Source organism: Arvicola amphibius, chromosome 4 (assembly GCF_903992535.2).
Source record: "Arvicola amphibius chromosome 4, mArvAmp1.2, whole genome shotgun sequence".
Lineage (NCBI taxonomy): Eukaryota > Metazoa > Chordata > Mammalia > Rodentia > Cricetidae > Arvicola > Arvicola amphibius.
In genome coordinates this window covers 132,581,683-132,598,032 of record NC_052050.1, presented here as the reverse complement: position 1 = coordinate 132,598,032, position 16,350 = coordinate 132,581,683, and positions in this window count along the sequence as shown.

The window sequence follows — 16,350 nt, the reverse complement described above, 5'->3', positions numbered from 1 at the left end:
TTCTAGAGGCTGCTTATATTTAAACCAACCAGCTGAAGGACTGAAGTCTAATGAACCTCAGAAGAGGGGGGTTATAAAACCCCATAACTCAGTATGTTAGCTCCGCTCACCTCCAGCCAAACAATCATTGCAAACGTTATACAAGCCCACGGATAGGTTACCACGCAACACCACCACGGCAAAGCAGAAGGCTTTAGAAGACCGATGCCATACACAAGCCTGTTCCAAGGAAACCTGACACTGGAAATAGCCCGGGAATTCTGCCGCCCTGGCAGTGACATGCCATCCAGCAGTGTGGAACAAGAAAACTTATTTTGGGAACAAGCATGCCTTTCAGGAGAGTGTAGTGAGCCTGACCTTAAACTAGGGGCCTTGAAGATTATGCTCCTATTTTCGTTACTCGGATTTGAGACGCGGTGAATAGCCTTCCTTAACTGGTCTTTGGTTGCTCCGTGCTCTTTGCTGACAGCTGTGATGTCGAGCACAAAGGAACAATATCTAGGGATTTTAATTCATCTGGATTGCTGCACTGTTGATATTCAGTTTCCAGTTCAGTCTTAACATCTCTAGTTCCAAGTGATAGAAAATTGTCACAGCGAGTCCTCCTGACAAAGAGGTCCTGGGTACTAGGTGGCACTGAGTACCTGAAATACAAGTTTCTTTTCAAGGCTTTATATGATTTCTGCAGACAGTGTACACTGTGTCTTCCTACCACAGCGACTCCACAGAGGTCAGAGCCACCCTGTGTAGGGCCTCTTGTTTGGCACCCTTTCTGCCCAATTCAAACACCAGTGCTGGCAAAAGTTCACAAGTGTGTCTTCACCTCCTGCCTGCCTCTGCTCAAACTCTTTGGGGGTCAACTATTTCCTAAAATCCCCTCCTCAAATTGAATAAAATTTCTGACATATTCTCTCTGCTACTTTTGGTAACTTAAACAAATGTATCGCTCTCTCTCTCTCGCTCTCTCTCTCTCTCTCTCTCTCTCTCTCTCTCCTCTCTCTCTCTTTCTCTCCCTCTGTTTCTCAAGAGTCTTGCTCTGTAGCCCAGGCTGGCCTCAAATTCAAGTCAATCCTTCTGCCTCAGCTTTCTAAGTGTTGGGACTATAAATAAGCATAAGCCACCAAGTTTAGCTGAACAAAATATTTTCCCAGTAAAACACAAAAATATTTATTTGAAAATATTAATATTTTCAAGTGCTCTCTGGCTCACAAAGGATTCTTTATGGAACACTGGTCATTCCTAGTATTGAGGAGTCAGTGTTTTATTTATGGATCTAGGAAAACAGATGGTTGAATAGACTGTTATACACTTTACCAAAAAGCTACAAACCCTTTTTTCTTTCCTTCCTTCCTTCTTTGCTTCCTTCCTTCTTTGCTTCCTTCCTTCCTTCTTTCTTTCTTTCTTTCTTTCTTTCTTTCTTTCTTTCTTTCTTTCTTTCTTTCTTTCTTTCTTTCTTTCTTTCTTTCTTTCTTTCTTTCTCTTTTAAAGCCTGGTCAGGATCCAGCATGGAAAAGTTCTAGGCTCTAAGTAGATTCCGTCAGGAAGTTTTGGGTGACGGTGAAGATGGAGTAAAGATGGGGTGTTGTCCTAACTTGAGCTTGATGAACATTTTCCAATGAAGATTAGAGAGCTCACTGAGCTCGAAGGATTTTTATTAAATTATGAAACAGTTGGCACACACGCCCTCTTGGCTGGTAGTCTAATCCAAGCTTGTTGACTGAAGGAATGAGTTTGGGGAACTCATCAATTGCCCGAGCCTCTTTGTGGGGGTAACTGATAGTCGACAGGCTGATGGAGCATTCGGGGTGTAGCTCATAGCTGTCTGCAGACTGAAGTTTCCACTGCATTGCTCTTTTATATAGACCCAAGGCTTTCATGTGGACATTTATCACTCTCGGGTTCATCTAGGGTTACCCTTGAACTGGAAGGAACCACTCAACTTCTCTGATTTACAAGTGTTTGGAAAAACAACGCTAAGGATCCTTATACATTGGGGTGAAAAGATCTATTTTGGGTAACTTTTTAAGGACAAAGTGAGTCAGGCCTAAACTTGATATATGTATACTAGCCTTGAGAGCATACCACACCGCCTCTCATTCATAGTTTTTTCAAGTTACTCACTCTGCTTCTACAGGGTGACTCATACACAGACAACAGAGAGATGCTTTTTTGAACCTCAATTTCAAAGAGTCACGTTTTAAAAAGTTCTTAATCAGATCAACCAAATTCCTTTCCTAGTCTGAGTTTTCCAAACTGTCCTTTTGCCTGGTTCTACTGGTCTCTGAGTCAACATGGAACTCTAGTTAATATTTCATTGAAATTTGGCATTGTTTTATTTTGCACAGTTATTGCCTACATAAAAGCCTATTTGCTTTGGACAAAAAAGGGATGTTAAAAAGAGATTTTTTCTGCTGTCTCTGAAGAGGGGAAATCTTTGTTCTTGTCTTTTTTTTAAAAAAAAAATAGATCAGGTCCCATAAGTTGGACATCTTTATTTTAAAGATTTATTTATTTATTATGTAGACAATGTTCTGGCATGTATGCCCACACATCAGAAGAGGGCACCAAATCTTGTTATAGATGGTTGTGAGCCACCACGTGGTTGCTGGGAATTAAACTCAGGATCAGTGCTCTTAACCTTTGAGCCATCTCTTCAACCCCTTTAAATCTTTTTTTTAAGATAAAAGGTTGATGTTATCTATAAAGAGCCTTCTCCACGGTGTACACAGTCCCTAAGAATCTCAATTAGTTAATCATCAGAAGAGAAAAGAATCTGTGTGACTATCTGTCTGTCTTAGGTTTCTCTTTACAGTTTAAGAGTTCTGTGTTCAAATCTCTCTCATCTAAAGGAATTACTGTGGGTACAATGAAGGGGAAAGTCAGAGAGATGAAACAGCTGGCGTTCGTTAGCCAGCTTGGCAAGCACCAAAATTACCTGGCATCCCAAAGCATTGTGACATGTGTGGTAATTCCTGAGGGCATAATCATTCCTTCTGGGAAAGGAGCCACAGCAGAAGCACAGTAGTGCACTAGTCCCCAACAAAGGGTATCTGTTTAGTTTGCTGAAGAAAAAGAAGTCAAATCGAATCCAAATCCAAGCAGTCTGGGAAAGGCTGTCATCTTCCAATGAAATTAAAAAATCTAGTTCTTCTATAATCCACTCCTGGCCCCGATCCAGTCACTGCGTGACCCTGGGGGAATCTCTTTTGAAGTTTTCTATATCTGTAAAACCTGGATAATAATACTGTCTCTCCCAGATGGCTGGGATTGTGTGAATTAATTATTTCAAGCTGGAAAGGTCTTTGATAATGCTAAGCGTTGAATATTATTGTTACAAGTGCAGGTGGAAGCAATGTTACACAGCACATCTATAATTAGAAAGACCTAGAAACGTCAACTGGTGCCAATACCCCAGGAGTCAAGTTTGGGAGACAATACTCTGTGTCATTTTCTCCCTGAGACTCAGTCAGCTTGTTCTTATGACTGAATACTTAATTCCCTCTTTTATCTACCTTGAAAGGTTGAAGCTTGTCTTGGACTTGCCTATCGTGGAGTAATTTTCACTGGGTGGATGTGCTTTTCAAGTCAGAGTTTGAAACGCAGAGCCAGCATGCGGCAGAACACAGGGTACATGCAGCCTTAGGTTTGCGATGTTGGTTAGCTGATTGGAGTCAAGAGAGTAAGAACGTCCAAGGCTTGATGCTTGACATCTCAGAAATGCAGATGTGTTCTTGATTTATAAGATAGAGTAGATAATGGCTTCTTTTGGAGACAAAGATCTTTTGTTTTCCTTCAGACAAAACACAAAGTGTCAGATGAAACCAAAGTACATAAAAGAGATAAAACCCGAGCTGTGATGAATGAGAGGGAAAGGGAGATTTTTCTGATCCCTGTAAGGACCTTGATGCATGTGGCCAGGTCTGAAGGCTCCTAGACCACTGTGCCAGATAATCTCCAAACCACATCTCATCATCAAACAGATGCGTGTTCTGGATGCCAGTGACATTAAAGACCTAGGCTGCAGGGCTCTTGCCAATAGTTTCAGAGACTCAGTCTCACTTTATCTGCTCTCCTCCAGCCCATCTTCTGACAGCTCCAGCCATGGTGAGGGCCCCATAGCACATTGTTCACTATAACCTGCATCCTCATCTTCTCCACGACTGTCACCATCATCACAGCAGTGTTTTCTGGAGCACCTACCATGTGCAAGCCAAATGTGGTTGTCGCTGACGCCTCAGAATGCTATAATGGGGGAAAAAAATCTCATCTATGTTTTCTATCTTTTTTTAATGATTTTTATTATTTTTTGTGCAATGGTATTTTGCCTGTGTGAGGGTGTCAGAACCCTGAAACCGTAGTTATAGATTCTTGTCTAGACAGTATATAGACAGTTTATAACCATGTGGATGCTGGAGTTTGAACCCAGGTCCTCTGGAATAGCAGCCAGTGCTCTTAACCATTGAGCCTTCTATCTCTCCAGTCCCCTCATTCATATTTTCAAATGGAAAACATTTGTCAGAAACATGTAAAAAAATTTTGTATGCTCCCCCCACACCCCAAATTTCACAGATGGCAAACCCAAACCTTCTGACTATAATCTTGGCATGCAGACAAACCCGACATTGCATGGTACATTTCTTGGTATAGCCTCTTTCTTTACATGTCTCTCTCCCTATACTTGTCAGTTCTTTAAGAAGAGGAACTCTGTTAATATTCATGGCTCATTACTATAGCTTTGTATATTGCCTGACACACAGTAGGTGTTTAATAACTGTCATGTGAGCAAACTAACAGCATTCTTTCCCAAAAGGATAGAACAACTTCCCATATTCAGAAGAGTAAGATGTTAGATGCATTAGAATGAAGGCCAAATAGTTTTCTAACATGGTGTCAACATCAAACCATAACATCCAACGGAAAATACTAACCTTTAGCCTGCATGATGAAGGCCCTGCTGGGGTAAAAGTTAAATTACTGTGACAAAGGAGGACAGACCGATACAACTTTGGAAAAGGAAGCCATCAATTCTGCTTCTGCCAGTTACCTTGGGAAATAACTCAAAAGCAAAAAGAACAAATAAAAACCTTTGTGGGAAAATGTTACATCACTGTGTGCTACAACACAGTAGAAACCGCCTAAATATCCAGAAGAGGGGTTTGATTAAAAATCATGGGATTAAAACCAATTATGTTTCCGTGTAACTTTCAAGTTTTGTGTAGGAAAACATTTTAATAACTTGAGGGTATACCTAAAATACAATATTCACCAAAGGGGAAAAAGACACAGTTCTCATTGGCCATGATTTCTCAACTATTAGTAACAAAGCAGAAGAAAAACAAAGCCAAAGAATTTATGGTTAATAAATAGTGTTTTCTTGTCCATGCATTCCTTCCCCTCCCCCTCCTCCCCTCCTCCTTCTCCCCTCATCCTCATCCCCATCTCCTCCATCATTATCTTCTTCTGATGTTGAGATCAAACTTGGGAGTTTTTGCAAGGTCAGACAAGTACTGTGCACTGAGCTAACCTCCAATCCTCTCTCTGCATTTATTTTTTTCTACTAAATTACTTTCTTATCAAAAAAAACATGTCAATGGGAATTTCTTTCAACTTCATTTTTTTATGAGCTTGCAAAGAATAAAATTTCATTAGGGCATTTTTCAAGCAAGCATTGTTTTTGTTGTTTCTCTCTCCACTCCCATAAAAACAAACAATTTTTAAGATCCTATTATTTAAGGACAGCCATCTAAAGCCGTAGAACAGTTAGATTAAATCTAGGAAACTTCAAAATGAGGACTCCAAGAGAGCAAGCTTGCTTCTTTTGTCATTGATTGTTGCTGCATCTGGATGTTCTGTCACACACAAACCCTTCTTTCATGCGCCAGGAGTCAGGGCAATGTGTGCACTAAACCAAGAGTACCTGCCATACCTCCTTTGCTACAAAGATTTGCATTGGTAGAGATCTTGGTTTATTGATACAAATTTAAGGTCAATTCTGTTATACTGTGTATCTGTATTTCTGATATACTGATTACGGTATTGTGTTTGTTTAGCTCATTTAAAAATGTAATGTATAATTAAGAAATATAGATTAATAGATAGTCATCTATAATAGTCAAGCTTGTAGTCATGTTAGTTAGATTTTCTAGACGTACAGAGATGTATTTCAGATGGATCGGTATTCTTCAAACCTTTCAAAGGCTACAGAATATGGCATTTAAAATGTTTTAATAACTTAGGACTTTTTATGACAATGAGACACATCTGCTCCTGGCAACACCAATTACTTCAAAAGGAAGATGGGCATCAAAGAGGTTCCTCATGGAGTTTGCTAGACATTTAGGCAAGAAACTGCTCTTGCCTGGACTGCTTGATGTTATGTTGTATGAACTGGGCATGCAGTACTCACAGAAAAAAATGACTGCTGAAGTGTTTAAAGAAGGTGAGACAATCCTTTGGGATTCCCGCTTCATGAAAGAGACTGCCAGACATTTTACAGGACACAGAAGAGAGTGACTGACAAACTGCCAATATAAGTAGAACTTTGAAATTTCCTGCTTCATGGAAAAGTCTGCTGGAAACTATGGGCCTGTAGGCTGAAGATGGATGCCCCAACATTACAGAATTTTGGGTGACTGTCCAGGCAGCAAGATGTCTTGAGTTTTGGAAATTGCTTACAATGCACTTTCTGTTTACTTAGGTAATATTATATCCTTCTGGAGTCTTTGATGGAGTTGAAGAATATATAGTTATAGTTATAGTTTTCCTTAGCTATGATAAAAGGTAAGGTAGATATAAATATTGTAACTGTAATAATTGCTTGATACCTGTTTAGTTATATGTAATTTTACTCTGTTAAAGTTAAAACCTTCCTTTTTATTTAAGCAGAAAATAAAGGGGAGGTGATAAGGGATTCGCCTCTGTATGTTGTGAATACCGTTGGTTAATAAGCAGCTGTTTCAGCCAGTGGCTTAACAGAATAGAGCTTGGCAGGAAAAAACTAAACTGAATGCTGGGAAAAAGAAGGCAGCATCAGTGAGAAGCCATTGTAGTCCCACCAGAGACAGATGCCGTAACTTTATGAGGTAAGCCATAGACTTGCATTGCACAGATTAATAGAAATGGATTAAATTAAGATGTAAGAGTTAGCCAATAAGAAGTTAGAATTAATGGGCCAAGCAGTGATTTAATTGATACAGTTTCTGTGTGATTATTTTGGGGCTGAGCAGCAGGGAACTAACAACCAGCCTCCTATAAAACTCCTTGGCCCTTGCTTTGTCCCACCATGATTTGTACTAAGATTGAAGACCTTTCGTTTTGATGGTGAGGTAAATGGGCTCATGAACTTATCAAATGTGTGTTTTATTCCTCATAGTTTCATGTTTGTCTTTTAAATTAGATTCAACATATCGTATCCTACATTTTTATACTGCATCTCACCTAACCCTCACAAGGCTTTCAAGACTGTCTCATTGTCCATGCTTGCCACATAAGAAAATAAGGATTCAGGGGTTGGAGAAATGGCTCAGTGGTTACAAGAGCTTGCTGTTCCTCCAAAGGACATGAGTTTGGATTCTAGCACCTACATCAGATGGCCCACAACTGCTCATAACTCCAGCCCCAAGGACTCTATGCCTTCTCCTGGATTGCATGGGTATCTTTACAAAGGTGGTATATACACATAGAGGAATACCCATGCACATATATAAAAATAAAAGTACATATTAAAAAAGAACTGGGTGGTAGTGGCACATGCCTTTCATTGCCTGGTCTACAAAGCACATTTCAGAGAAGCCAGGGCTACACAAAGAAACCCTCTTTCAAGGTTCAGAGATGTGATTCTTCCTAGGCCAGTATATTTTTTGGAGTCGAGTCTGGTCTTCCACAGTTAAGAATATTTTATAGGTCAGGCAGTGGTGGCGTATGCCTTTAATTCCAGCACTTGGGAAATAGAGACAGGAGGATACCTGTGAATCAAGGCTAGCCTGGTCTACAGAGAGAGTTCCAGGACAGGCTTCAAAACTACAGAGAAACCCTGTCTCTAAAAATAAAAAAGAATAGTTTTAGTAACAGAGATAGACAATTTATCCTATTTAAAAAAATAAAAATCCAACAAAAATAATATTGAAAAATGTTAAAGTATACCAGCCTGATGGGGGAGGTGAGGGCAGGAGGATAGAACAAGACCCTGTCTCTAAACAAACAAGCAAATTATTGAATAACAAATAATAAAAACCCAAAATAACAATAAAAACAGTTTTAGCTTTTTCTGAGTTGTGTTAATCATATGGTTTAGTAACTAGAAAAAAAGGCCTATTTCTAAGATTGTTTCATATTAGTTTTTCATGTCTATTATACAAGTTACTTCTATATTGTTTGATTACTGCCCTATGCAATAATGTCTGAACACATAATACTGCCTCACAGTGCCGTGCATATCATAAGACTCTTTCAAATATATTTAAATTTGCAATAAAAATAAACAAATATAGACAAGCACAGCTAGAAAGTTATGATCTCACTCAGCCACAATCATTAGTATGTCTTGAAACCAAGCCAAGGAGCAGGGAGAGAAGGGGGAGGGGGGGGGAGAGAGAGAGGAGAGAGAGAGAGAGAGAGAGAGAGAGAGAGAGAGAGAGAGCGAGCGAGCTTTCTGGGGAGTCTTGGAATTGTAGTTCATTGATAGAATATGTCCATTAACAATTCCAAGAGTCACAGAAAATAAGCAAATAAGCAAATCTACATACAATAAACACGGGATGGTTGCCTTAAATAAATAAATACATGCATACATACATAGCACTAGCTATGGTGGCTTAAGAATGCAATTCTAATCAGTGGTGCACAGATGACACAAAAGGGTCATGAGCTTGAGTCCAGTCTGGGCTGTATAGAAAGATCCTTTTTCAAAATCCCCAACAAAATACATCAACTTTAAGAGTAAATGTCTCTTGTGAGATGCATGTAAGCTTAAAAGATATTTAACCCTTTTTCTTTTTAAAACTGGCTAACGTGTTATTGTGAACTGAAGTTGCCTTGGAAAGCCCTTCCTATGAAGATTCAGGACATACCACTTCTGCCAATTATATGTTATTGGACATACAACTGGCTGATCAAAACTTCGTGAGTGTGGAGAGTTGGAATACTGATGATCGAGAGACAAAATTATCTTAGGCTATCCTAACAGCCATCAATACCCAAGCTCTGTAATCAGATAGCATCTAAAACCAAAGCAGAACCAGAGTTGTTCACTCCCAGCTAACCTGCCCACCTGATGCTTCCACCAGCATATTTGGGAAATTCATTGACTCGGGACTGTTTTGTTCTTACTGTTGCTGTGTGGCTACAAGAGTACATGTAACCCGTTCCACAGTGGGGCATGTCATTCAGCATCCTGAATCTGTGTTCCCAGCCCAGGGTCACTCACGCATGGCTTAGAACCAGCTATCTCTCATTCTCTTTGATACAAGAGTTTGGTTTTACATTGACATGCTTTGAGTAGTCTTGAGGTTTACAACAGCCTCAGGACTGTCCCACAGGATAATTAAGCTGAAAACAAAATAGTTAACATTGTCTGTACAGACTGTGAGATTCTCAAAGTCAAACAAAGTAAATATGGTACCTCCCACTGTTCCCATTGTGTTTGGCATAGGCCTCAGATAATGGTTGCTTCTCCCAACATCCTTTGCTTGCCTGCCTTCCTCCCTACTTCTTCCCTCTCTTTTTTTCTTTCTTTTCCTTCCTTCCTTTCTTTTTTTCTGCCTTTCTGTCTTCCTTCCTCTTCACCCCTTCTTTCTTTCTTTTTGAAGCTGTGTCTCATTATTTACTTAGCCTGGACTAACTTTGAAATCCCAATCTTCCAGCTTTCTGAGTTCTGGAACTATAGGCATGTGCCTCCACACCATCTAACAATATAGCTCAATATGAGTTTAGTTTAGATTTTATTTTTTAAATTAGCCAGTCTCTGTGTAGTTGCTCATGACTATAATGCCAGTACTTGGGAAGCTGAGGCAGGGGGATTGTTGTCAAGAGTTTGAGGTTGGCTGGGCCACATAACACATTTGAGACTAGCCTGGACCATATCTTTTAAAATCAAAACAAAACAAATACAGGTTAAGTTGCTAAACGTTTATACATATGCTTCATAACATAGTATCCAACACAGTTGATGTTTCCTTATGATGGGAAGCATTTTTTTTTCTTACTTAGCTACTGGAAAATTATAAATAAACACAGCATTGTGTGTTTGAAAAAAGAAAAGTTTGTCTTCACACAATGTCAAAAGAAGCATGTCCTTCCAACAGTCTTGGCGCCCAGTTACCTGAGGGTGCCACAGTTGTAAATATTTACAAACTTTCCCACACACATAGATCTGTATATTGGTCTTTTAAAAAACTAAACAAGGGTCTTGTCTGTTTCCTTCAGCCCTGATAAAAACTGCTAACATCTCTGGGCAGTGATAGCAAATGCCTTTAATCCCAGCACTTAGGAGGCAGAGGTAGGTGCATCTCTCTGAGTTTAAGACCAGCCTGATCTACAGAGTGGATTTCAGGACAACCAGATCTATACAGAGAAACCTTAAAAGAAAACAGTATACATTAATATAATATATTAGTGGAATATATGCTGATAAGCTCTGGATTCAATTGAGAGACCCTGTCTAAATGAAGAAGGTGGAAAACAATTAAGAAATACCCTCAATGTCAACTTTAGGCCTCCACACACATACATATACTACTGTACAAATGTGTGGGCTCACACGGACATGAATGCACATCATACAAACACACAGAAAGTGGTAAAGCATAGTAAATAACTCTAGCATGGTAGGGTATAACTATTTTACTATTTTTTTCTTAACTCTGGTTTTGTTTTGTTTGAAGACAGGGTCTAACTACCAGTCTGGCTAGACTCTGACTCTGCTCCTCAGGCTTCAAGCCTCCTAAGTGTTGGAATTACAAACTTGGCCCAGCAAGCCCAGCTGAGGAATTTTAGAGTGTAGGTCTTCCTAGCACACAGGCTTCAGATCAAAGCAGCCAGATGTCCTTTACATTCACGTTCCCCAATGACACATCTGTCCTACCTACCCTCTGGCTCCCTCCCATCCCACTGAAGTAGATTTAAGACAAACAATATTCTTACCAAGTCCAACAATCACCTGAACTGAAAGACAGAGTGGAATTTGCAGTAGAATTGTCTTGGAATGGGACTGATGGAACATGCGACCAAACCGGACTCTCTGAATGTGGCCGACGGTGGAGGCTGACTGAGAAGCCAAGGACAATGGTGCTGGGCTTTGATTCTTCTGCATGGACAGGCTCTGTGGGAGCCTTGTCAGCTTGGTTGATCACCTTCCTGGACCTGGGGGGAGTTGGGAGGACCTTGGTCTTAACATAGAGTAGGGAACCCTGATGGCTCCTTGGCCTGGAGAGGGAGGGAGGGTGTGTATGGGTGGAGGGGAGGGGAGGGAAGGAGGAGGAGGAGGGGAGGAGATAGAAATTTTTAAATATAAAAAAATAAACCATGAAAAAAAATTTTAAAACTTTAAAAAAATGAAAAAAAAAAACTTTTCCTCTTTTGATCTCCTAATTGGATGAGTTCTTCAGGCTACTACTTGAACAAATAATACACTATTTAAACTTGTCCCAACAGTGGTGACACATGCCTTTAATTTCAGCACTTGGGAGGCAGAGGTATGTGTATCTCTGTGAGGTTGAGGCCAGTTTGGTCTAGAAAGAGTGCCAGGACATGTTCCAAAGCTACACAGAGAAACCCTGTCTTGAAAAACCAATATATAAACAAACAAACAGACAGACAGACAAACTTATTCCAAGCTCCATTCTGTAGTGACTAACTAGAGAAAACATTTTTGCTCTGCAGCCTTGTGCTCTTCAGGCCTAAAAAGTTTAGCCCTAGGAGAAGTTGCCATTTTGCCTGTGGGGAACAAATATCCTATTGAGTTGGGAGTTAAGATCCCCTCCTGGTGCTTTGGGGCTCAGATACTCTTGAGTTAACAGGCTAAGAGAAAGGAGCAACTGTTAGGAGGTGTGATTGATCCAGTTTACCAGGAGGGCATTGGCTTGTTCTCCACAACAGAGGTAAGAAAGAGCATACCTAGCATGCAGGAGCTCCTTTAGAACATCTCGTGGTGTCACCATGCCCTGTGATTAAAGTCTCTGGTAAACAACAACCCAATCCAGGCTGGATGTTAAATAACCAAGATCCTTCAAGAATGAAAGCATGGGCCACCCCTCCAGGTAAAGAGCCACTGATGTGCTTGCTGAGGCTAGAGGGAAGAAAAGAAATGGGTAGAAAAAGATGTTATAAATACCAGCGAAGGCCACATAACCGACTACAGAAATGAGAGTTATATTTAACCTGGGTGTCTTGGTTCTATTTGTTAGGAATATACTTGTGCATACACTAAGTAGATATCCATGGTTTTATTTGAGTGTAACATCAATTGAGATAATATAAAAAGTCAAGGGTAGTGAATCTTTATCATCATATTTAAATTATGGGATGTTAGAAGATGAAACAGTCTTCAAAGTATATTGCTCCCCAAGCTTTTTGGAGCCCAGAGGATTGTTTTCCATGTTTACAATGTTGGTAATTAGAGCTGTAAGATTTGGAATTTTCTTTGCTGTATTTGATGACTTGCAGCAATTTTTCTCATTCAAGATAGGAATGTCTGCTTGGTTCTGCTCCTTTAGAGAACCCCGACCAAGTCAAACTATGATTGGATACAGTTATAGTTGACTTGACGGTGATAGCCAATCACATCAGATTGAGAAGTTGAGCTTCCACCAATCACTGCCTGTGTCAGGGATAAAAGAGAGAGGACATTCTGGTAAATGTGTTCACTAGCCTGGTCTGGATTCCGGTATACCCTTTTTATAAAAAAAAAAAATACTTTAGATTTGTTCATGTATTCTTTAGTTCAACACCTAAATTATTTTTTTTCCAAATAGTATGGCTCAAGTCTAGCCAATACAACATGAATGGAAAGTATTGACTTTTTCTGATTGTTTTCCACTTCCCAAAGCAAAACTAAAGAGGATAAACTGAGCTTTGAAGAGGGGACAGGTGCATTGCAGAAATGTCAGCCTTTGACCTACAAGGCCTTTAAACCTAGTCTAGCAATTGATTACTTTCTGAGGTCTTGTTAGATCAGAATGGATTCCTATTTGTTTGGACATCTATATTCAGGTACTTACTTACATCCCAAAGCTTAACTACTCTGAACTAGAATATCAGAATGTACATTAGCATATTTAAGAATCTGAAAAGGACCTGAGAATATTGCCTAAATTTGTTTAGATAGCCTTTTCTCCTGTACTAGACATTAACATTCCAAGGAACTATGATTTCTCTATACCCTTACTTTTCAGAACGTCATTCCTAGACCAGTAACACAAATGGCTTCTGGAAGCTTGTCAGAATTTTTGAGACAGTTAACACTGTTCCAGGCTGGCACTCACTATCTCACTGTAAGGCCCAGGCTGACTTCAAACCCATAATCCGACGGCCTCTAGCTCCTGAGTGCTGGAATTAGAGGTGTGTATAACCCTACAAGCAACCCTGAGAGAACCCTAATGCAAAACACACAAAACAAGGCTATGCAGAGAATAAAATGAAGGTTAAAAAGGTAATCTAGTTTACTGATCCTTAATTCCATATGTTATAGCAGGTTTACAGCTTCCGCTCCACGGCAGAGTGACCTTGGGCTGGCTGCTAATGTCTGTTTTATAGATGGGATAACTAAGGCTTGGAGACATTAGCAGCTGGCCCAAGGTCACTCTGCCGTGGAGCGGAAGCTGTAAACCTGCTATAACATATGGAATTAAGGTAAGCTAGATTACCTTTTTAACCTTCATTTTATTCTCTGTATAGCCTTGTTTTGTGTGTTTTGCATTAGGGTTCTCTCAGCCTGCGATGACTCCCCCAAATATATCTACTTTAGGTTTCAGCTCAAAACTTGGAAGTCTCTCTAATGCCACCCCACCTCCACCCCCATGTCAGGACCCTGTTTTACATCATACAGCCACGAAGATGCACATTTCTCTTTTCTACTTCATACTTTTGAAAACAGCTTCTTTCTTTCTTTTCTTTCTTTCTTTCTTTCTTTCTTTCTTTCTTTCTTTCTTTCTTTCTTTCTTTCTTTCTTTCTTTCTTTTTGAGGGTTTTCAGCAGCCAGGTTTTAATATGAAGCCATCAGGATTCCAGTGGGGACTTTTCATTTAGGGGTGTGACATCATCCAAACTCTGCATTAAATGAAATGTATCCGAAGTATGCGGGAATCGAACTGGGGAAATGGGAAGGAAATGAGTCAAAATTCAAAGATAATGTTCTCAAAGAAACCAACTAGTCAGAAATCTAAGCAGTGGAAATGAAGGGGATGAGACTGGGGAAGTGAGTTAATCACAGAGGGAAACCAAAATACAAAATAAATATTAGGACTGTTACTGTCTTTTATCATCTCTTCCCTTTGGGGCTTATCTCTTTAGGTGATCAAGTGCAACCTGAGAGCTTCGCCTTCCTTTCCCCTTTGTTTCATTGATGTGGTTACCAAGGTGGTGATTGGACGGAACATTGATGAGCAGCGTCTTCCTACACAGGAGCAACGCATCATCCCTGTTGACTATGTTGCCATTAAGGTAGCATTTTACAATTATGTGCCATTTTGTCAGCAGAGGTGAAATGAAGGGGAACATTTGCCACAAAACTTTTTCGATTTAATGGCCCTGCTGAGCTGATGACCATCTTCCTTTCAAAACATACTGAGGTTGTACTGCGAGCAACCTCACGTGAAGTATTTGTTTTTGCAGAAACATCGATAGCCATCAAGGATAACATCACTTCAAAATCAGCTAGCTAAGTGGATTATAGGCCATAAAACACTGGCTTTCTGTTTTAACTTTTAGATCTGTGATCAGCTCTAGGGATATTTACACTAATAAGTTTTAGAACCTTCGCGTACAGTGCTAGTGTTCTGTGTTTGCCCATCAGTTGGTACAATTTACACCAAGTTTAGCACGTATCTCTTTGGCAAGGACATCATGCATACAAATATCCACATTCTACAACTTGGAAACTAGGAAGAGTTCTGAACTATCCCTTCAGACTCGGTAGAGCCCGGGACTTGTAATAAGGATCCTCACTCATCAGGTCACTTACCCAGTTCCCAAAATTCATCCTCATTTCGTCTAAGAATTGACTATGGGCCTTGTTGCAGGACATTCCCCCACCCCGACAAGCACTGTTTTCTTGCCGTTGACTTATCCTATGATTTCTCCTCTAACTACTAGCCTTTCTCCTCAGCCAGAGGCCAGAATGGAGGCGGAGGGACAGATGGGTGGCTGACTGCCTTTGTCTTTGTCGTGTTTCTCTTGTCTTTTCCTGTCAGGTTGTGTGTTACAGTTCTGACTGTCATCGGGAAGCTGGAAACCAAAGGGGCCACTGGATTGAGGACTGTTGCAATGTGTTTGCATGTTAGGTTTCTGACAGACGTGACAAGTCTGGGAGCTGAGGACACCGCTATCTGGGTATGTCTAAAATGAACAGGGCACATTGTGGGGTGAAGACAGGCATTCTTGGCACAATTCCAATGGGTCTAAGATGCCAAATTATTCAGACGCAGTAAGATTACAGAAGTGGTTCTCTTCTTCTGCAGGAGGCAGCCATATTGCTGACCTGCCTATGGTGGGCCCAATGACAAAAATACTTACAATATGCAACTGGTATGTGTCTTTTCCCCCTAACTTAGCTGTCTGAGCTCAATCTTTTGGGCCTGACACAGAGTTAGCATGCAAATGAATTTTGAAAGCTCTTTCTTTTACCCACACATAAAAATACCAATCTAGATTCATTCCAAAAGAGCCACAGGATGGTGTCAAATAATTTCAGTTAGCACCAAACAATTGGATCTGACTTCTTGTTTCTTTGCTAACCTTATAACTTTGAGCATTAACCAAAACTCAGAAATTTTCAGCTCAGCTAAATGGCAATAGTCCTAGCTCCCCAGGGCTGACATATGAAGGAAGATGAGGTCTCTGATGCTTCTCCACCATCAACTAACACCAAGTATAAACTAAAGCCTATGAAGGAAGGTGTGAATTACAGAAATATCCTGGTTATATCATTTAAGAACCTAGATTAAGCATAACAGTTTAACTCTGCAGCAAGAGACCTGAAATCAAAGCCCAGCTTGTAATACTTATCTATGCAGTAGATTTGGTCAAAATATCCATCATTAGTTGTGTTTTGGCTTATGCTCTGTCAGTTGCATCGTACATGATTGATTGATTGATTATGTTTTTTATGAGACAGGTTCTCTGTGCAGCCCTAGCTTT